The following is a 7,500-nucleotide window of genomic DNA, read 5'->3' as shown; positions in this document are numbered from 1 at the left end:
ACACTGCTGCACCTGTTGGGAAGACTCTCAGCTAGAAATCAAGAGAGCCGTTATCAGCACCTCTCTCTGTCATCATCTTGCTTCGGAAAGCAACCAATGTGGTTTGATATGAGCTGAAACGGAAGAGCCTGCCCAACAGCAGTAAGACAGACAGCCAGACATCAGACTGTTTTTTTCCTGACATTGGTACCTTGTGCTGAGGTAGACACCCAGCTTATGGAAACACAACTAATTTACTTTTTATTTGTTGCCACATTTGTAACACTGGCTTTAAATTCCATTGATTGTGAAATCCAATCCAGCGATTATACTAAATGACTGCGGTCAGCTCAAATAATCGCATTCAGGCGATGATGTAGTAATTGAGATAGACCTAGCTGTACATTACTAGAAACATACAGTATCCCTCTTGCCTGATGCATAATGCTACAGTGGGCATCATCTGGAGATTGGGGCATTTATCATTTAACTCCTGAGAGGGAGAGAGGGATGCTTGGCTGGCCTGATCTCCAGCAGGATTATTCAAACTGTCATTTCCTTTTACAAATCCTATCACTCATTTACTCCCAAAGACGTAGCCACAGTGAAGAAGAAGAAAGATCAAGCAGAATATTGCTTCCTGAGAGCTTAAACTTTAACTGAAAAAAACTTCCACCAATCTCACCAATTTAAGACATTGCAATTATACAAGGATTTATTAACCTTCCATACATATCTATTCACATTGTGACAAAAAAATGAATTGAACATTAAAATAATTCTAACCCAACGCCCAAATGTGTGGAACAACTAGGTAAACAAATGTGACACTATGATCAGTATAAGGCATCATTTTGAATCACCATCTGGTCAGACACAAATGTAGACACTTTTAATGCAGCCGAAACACTGCCCATCTGGCTAAAATGGCACGGAACTACAATGAAACATGAGGAAATTATGTGTAATAAACTGAAACTAGGGTGACAGAAAACTGAAAAATAATGTTGTTATGTATAATACATGTATAAGATGTGAAAATGTAAACATCTTTCTTTTAGCTGGGCACTTGAACACTGGTGCACACAAGATGCTCTAGATCCAAATTGATATTTAAATAAAGGCAAGGCAAGGCAGCTTTATTTGTATAGCACATTTCAGCAATCAGGGCAATTCAAAGTGCTTTACATGAAAACAGATTAAAAAATTAAAAACAGATTTACATGAAAACAGATTAAAAAATAAAAAACAGATAAAATATGAGAAAAAAAAAAAAGTTACAGTGCAGTATAAGAAATTAAACATTGAAGATCAGTTAAAACAGTTAAATATATAAAAGCAGAAAAAATAACTTTCCTGGACTCAGTGATCCAGTTTTTGGAAAGCCAAAGCTTTTTGACCAATATGACAGATATCTCAAGCAGTCCGGTCCATACTTTCTAACCATCTCACCCACTATGGGTCCAAATAAAGCCAAGCTAGATAATCCAAGTTAGAACTACAATGGCTTTGCTTTTATAGAGTAATCTAGTAGAGCTTGTCCCTGACTGAGAGCTGACTAGTGTGCATGAGAGGAGGAAAGTCTAATTAATAATGTACACTTCTTCAACCAATAAGAAAAGAGATCTAGCTGTTTTAAACAGGTGGGAGTTGTTAAATAAACCAATAAGTCACCATTTCCATCCGCTCACACAGTGAGTTTGAGGAAAAAGGTCAACAGTAATAGTCATACATTAAACTAATGTTACTGCTTAATAACAAGTGTTTTATGATATAGCTGTGATGGCTTGGCTGATGTCATTCTAAACCAGCATACCTCCAAAAATTGGTAAAAGCGACAATAAGATGCAATGTTTACATTTCCTGTAAGTCACGCTCTGGCCAGCTCCACCATGTGAGATTAATGCCACTTGACAATCTACTCAGCTCAAAAGTTCCCCTTAACAACAGAGCATTAGTCGACGCAGCCACACAGACCTAGATCTGCCAAGGTCTCATTGGCTACCGGAGTCACGCGAGACCCGAGTGCAGGGCTGCCTCTCTGCTCTACTGGCTCTTTGACTCTGATAGCTTGTTGGTGCCACAGGCTACAAATGTCTACAGAGGCTACCATCGCAGTCAATCCTGAGAACTCGATGGCAGCAGCGAATATGGAGTAACTTCTCTGTTACCTTGTACTCCTGAAAACTCACAAGCCTCTCTGAAAGTTGTGTTGACGATAAAGCAAAAGGTTACTGTGATACTTTATTTCCAACCCACGCACATTTGTTCAGAAAGATACCTGGCCAAAAATCCCCTCCATTTATGACGGCAGCTTACTGAACCTACCTACTGTAAACTTATCCTGCATCTAAGTTCATGTTCCCCTCCCTGGAGGCCAAAATGGCTGCAATTACATTTCCCACAATCCATCACTGCATTCTCAGTACAACAGATAACAAAAGAGGTCCCAACAATGCATGACTCCTATAGTGTTGCCATTCAGGGATTCTATTCTTTGCAACACAGAGCGTCTTAAACAATAACCTACTGTACCTGCTGCTTTAAATATGGCCATAGTTTTGTTTCAACATTATTCAACACAAACACATTATTATCATAGAGAGAGTAGAGGGTGTGAAGTTAACCTATCCTATTCTGATATACAGGAGTGTAATTCTACTTCAATACTGCACATATTTGAGGGAAAACATATTCTACTTGTGCTAAAAGCAAATAGACTTCAGATACACCACAATCCCTGCACATCAAGTTATGACATACTTACATCTCCCCTTCCTACTGTCATTGTAACCATCAACATGAAAAATGTAAGTCCTGCAGCTATAGAATCAGGCTGCAGAGATACTGTACAACAGATAAAGTCATAGTAGATTAAGTTAAACTTTTCCTTTCTAGGAAGTGATTCTCATTTCTAGGCTAGCTGAGTGATGGTGGGAAAGGCAAATGGACAGATATTAATCTTGCTTGAACTTGTGTATTGTTGGTCAGAGAGTCAAACTGTGCTCCTTATCTTAATCTGTTACCTTTATATTTTTTTAGCCTGAGGAACCACATGGCCATCACATTGTGAATGACAGAGTGACCCCCAAATACCACAGAGCAATATTAAAAGCTAGGTGAAAACGGGAGAGTAAAATAATTGTTTCATGCCAGGAGAGCAGGGCTTGTGTGCACTTACCGGCATCATATTGGCAGCTCTGGCAGGTCAAAACCAGGGGTGCATCGGCAGGTGGACTAACGGCTCACCCACGTATGTTGAATGGCACCACCGTAGAGTCAACCAAGACCCACCGTTGCTAGTTCTGGTCTCTGGTTACTCCAATGTGACAACCAAATGGGCCTCAGTCCTCTATGTAAACCAAAACAGGGGAATTATTGCCATAAAACTGAACATTGTAAGGTAAAATAACACCTGTTATCAGCCCCAAGCGTTCATTTAAATGGACCAGGCGTGGCTCTGTGTAGCTGCTGCTACAAACAAGCCGATGGTTAGCCAGGCAGTTAAGTTAGCTCGCAAAGCAACGCTGAAGCGACTCAAAACAAATGGCATGCAATAACCATGCATGATATTACTAGCTAAGTCGTAACACATTAAATACACTCACTAATGTCAGAGACAATTCATTGTTTCAGGGACTAAACATTAGCTACGATACTATTGAAGGCACGTAGCTAACCGAACCAGCTGTCAGCCAGCCAGCTAACGAGATCTGTACTACGGTGTTAACGTTAGCTGTTAGCTGGTTTCAGAGGCGGCTAAAGGACGGTGTGCAAGGCGATCTCTCCGCTCTCGTCGGTCCTTTAGCTTACATTGACTGCACATCGGCACGAGCTGTCGATGTAGTGTGTTTCAAGAAAACAAAAACGAATAAATGTCCATCCAGATTGGCTAACTCGTTTTTTTACGAACGCAATGAATCATTAGCAGGCTAGTTGAAGAAAATACAAATAGCTGGAATCCAGTTGTTGACGGTGGGCGGGGCTACACCGCAGCGAGGGCGTCACATCAACGTAGAATGTCAAAAATTTAAACGGACGACTTATTGTATTAAAAGTAATTTAGCGTGTATCTATATATTGTGTATAGCGACCATGAACGGCGTTGTGTGATAGACGATGTTGATGCCTATAGATATGCTCTGGATCCATTATTGGACACGTAGCAAGTCTCGATTCTTATGATAACGTTAAATCACTTCTTTTTTTGTATTTCACTTAACAGGTGGAGGGTGGCAGAACATTTACGAGAAAAAAGAACTAACTAAATATAATTTGCGTGGGTTCCATAATAACGCTTCGGCACTAGTTAATGACATAAGCAGAAATAAATTTGTAGGCTTCACTAGAAAAACTATAAGCTGTTTGGTTTGTGAATTTTGTTTATGAATATGTACCACCAAAGCACAATAGCACTAAGACATAAGGGCCTTAATGTAATGGTCCATGTTTTATTATAGCCTACCTGAGGGCCCCCGTGTTAACAACATGTCCTTCAAGTTAGTTTTTATTTTGTGCTTATAGGTTGCATATTCCTATATTCATTTTCCTTTTGTCAGCAGCGGTTAGTGGGACATTTAATGAACAACCTGTCAATTCAATATTGTTTCTCAGACGTCTTTCTTGTGACAAAACGAAATATATGCCACCTGTTAATACAAGAGAAGTCATTTTAGAGCTTTCAGGATGTTAGGGTGATAACATGCCAACAGGTTGTGCTGTTGTCGTAGATTTAGAGTAAGTATACCCTTGTGTTGACTTCGGGTCAAATTGACCCGTCTTCAATGTTTGTTTTATATCAGAAAATATGGGAGGTAGAAATAACCGCTGAAAATGTGTAGAAGAAAAATGTAACAATTTAAAACGTTGGAAAAAGCAAAAACAAACTGTGTTTTTTTTTTTTTTCAAGGTTGACTGGAAGACAACACAAGGGTTAAAAAAGGCACTTGGTCTCATAGATGATGTCATGTGCTCTGAATGCTGTGTGACAGCTTCTTCCAGACTGACGTGTGCTATTGATGATAGATGTTATAGTTTTGGACAACATCTTCATCATTTTAGCAAATTCATGATGACACAATGCTTTGAATAGTTTTCCTCTTTCAATCTCACTACTGAAACATAATGACAACTGATTAATACAATGATTCTTTACGGAACCTATTAGCCTTTATACCTTTATACACATGTATATATCTGTATGAAGATACTGAACACGAGTGCAGCAGGATAATGTCAGGTTGACATGACAGAGAGAATATGTTTTTATGTTTCCTGCTTTATTATTTTTAAATAAGTAATAAAAAAAGGGTTGAGAGTCAGCTTATGAAGCCAATTGGTACATGACATGTTGCCCATCATGCACCGCCATAAAACAAAAAACATTGACTGCACTAGTGACATCAAGTGGCTCACAGAAAGAACTGACATTGTTATGAAAACCTTGCATCTCGAGTCACTGTTAATTGATTACTTTGTTTTTGAAGAGTTCTCATAACGAATTCTGTGTTTTTCCTCCAAACAGTGTTGTTCAGACATTAGGTGCTGGCAGAATAACAAAGGCGTACATTAGGAGCCATTGTCCCCTGTGATTATTAAAGTTATTAATATTAATGCAACCTTTAAGACTTTGTCAAAGATGGTCCCATTATTTGGAGCTTCTCAAAATCTTTAATTAATACAAATCCTAATCCTAATACAGATCCTAATATACACAGACAAGTACAACACAAACAAAAACGATTGCATATCCCAAACAATACTGACTTAATATGGTAAAAAGGTACAATTAAATGATTATATATTATATTTTCATACTGTATCAAGATCTATGTTTTCAGTTTTTAAGTTAGTCTTTAAGGTTTTATTTTTTTATTTTTATTTTAACATTAATAAGTGACACAACATAACAAACAAGTTAAACACAGCACAGAGGAACCGATACGTCACTTCCCCTCAAAATCCCCACCCACCTGCAATCCAACCCAGCACAGGTCCCAAATGGGGACAAACAACACACACCCAATGCACACTGACAAACACACACCAGTAAGGACACACAACATCCAAAAGACAAAAGTAAAAAAGATAGACAAAATAAAAGAGATAGAGAGGGGGCAGCTGGTGTCGACTGCAGCAGTCCAGAAGGAGCTCAGTCCTCCAAATCAGGGGATAAGCTGAGGGAGTCTTTAAGGTTGTTTTTTTAAATATATCCAAAAAGCAGTAATTCTCTCCTCATTGCACAACATAACATTTGATAGGACTAGGATGAATTATTAAAAACATATTTGTGGAAAGGTTGAAATTTTACAGCTTCCACCATCTTCAGACTCTTGTATCTCTTCATTTGACCTCGCCGCGAGTCTTCAACTGAGAAAGAACTTTGTCGACCTGCAACAGAGCAAAACAAGAAACGTCCATTTAACAATTAAAGTTTAAATATAGTCATTATCTTAAGACAACAATTACATTTTAGTATTTTTACAATTTCAAAATTCACCAAAATGTTCATTTTATGAATTATATGTTGTTAAGATTATTAATTAATTATTTGGGGCTTTTCTGCCTTTAATTTCACAGGACAGCTAGGTGAGAAAGATGCAGGAAATCGTCACAGGTCGGATTCAAACCCTGGACCTCTGCGTCGAGGCATAAACGTCTCAGTATACGTGCACCTGCTCTACCCACTGAGCCAACCCGGCCACTATATGTTGTTATAAAGAATAAGACAATCATGGTATACTGCTAAAACTTTCTTTCATATGAAAGCGTTTATGAATATTTAAGATTTAGTTTGGTTTTGTCATTCCACTTTTGCCAGTCTACATTTTGTCAACTTTATTTTATCCCTGGTGTTTCATGGTCCCTGTGTTGTTGTTTTTGTTTAGTTTTTTAGTTTTCATCTGCTGTTTTTTTCCTGTAAAGGCTTTGTAACCTTGTTACGAAAAGAACCATATACTGTAAATAAAGTGTATTAATATTATTTTAAAAAAAGTCACACAAAACAGAGTCTACAATTATTCTGGGTGCACACTCCAGTCTCAATATAAATGCAGCCAAGACATCACTCACTGGGATGAACCAGTGCGACTGCGGCCCGTAGCAAAGGACAGTCTTCGCTCCCAGAAGCGCCCTGAGTCCCCATTTGTGTAGTCTAGAAGTATCGATAACGTGTGGGCGTGTAGTGCGATCAGGAGCCAGGACAAATAGCCGCTGATCGAGTCGGTCCACTGCTGCGTTCACGGGAACCGCGTAAATTCTTACGTCAAACTACTTAACAGTTTTTGCCGATTGCTTACACACTGAAATCAAAAGTATTACACAATTATTAAAACCTTACACTCAAGGAGCAAAACATTGGCCCAGATGTGCACCACTATAAGCACAATGTCAGCCTCACACCTTTTGTAAAACAATACACACAGTGATTTGCAAAACACTAAACACACTTGTATACATTAGACACAGAAGTATATCATGATGTCACTTCCTTGCAATTCTAAAGCACTGACTGTCAAATGA

Source organism: Sander vitreus, chromosome 18, assembly GCF_031162955.1.
Source record: "Sander vitreus isolate 19-12246 chromosome 18, sanVit1, whole genome shotgun sequence".
Lineage (NCBI taxonomy): Eukaryota > Metazoa > Chordata > Actinopteri > Perciformes > Percidae > Sander > Sander vitreus.
Note: the sequence above shows the minus strand (reverse complement) of the source record.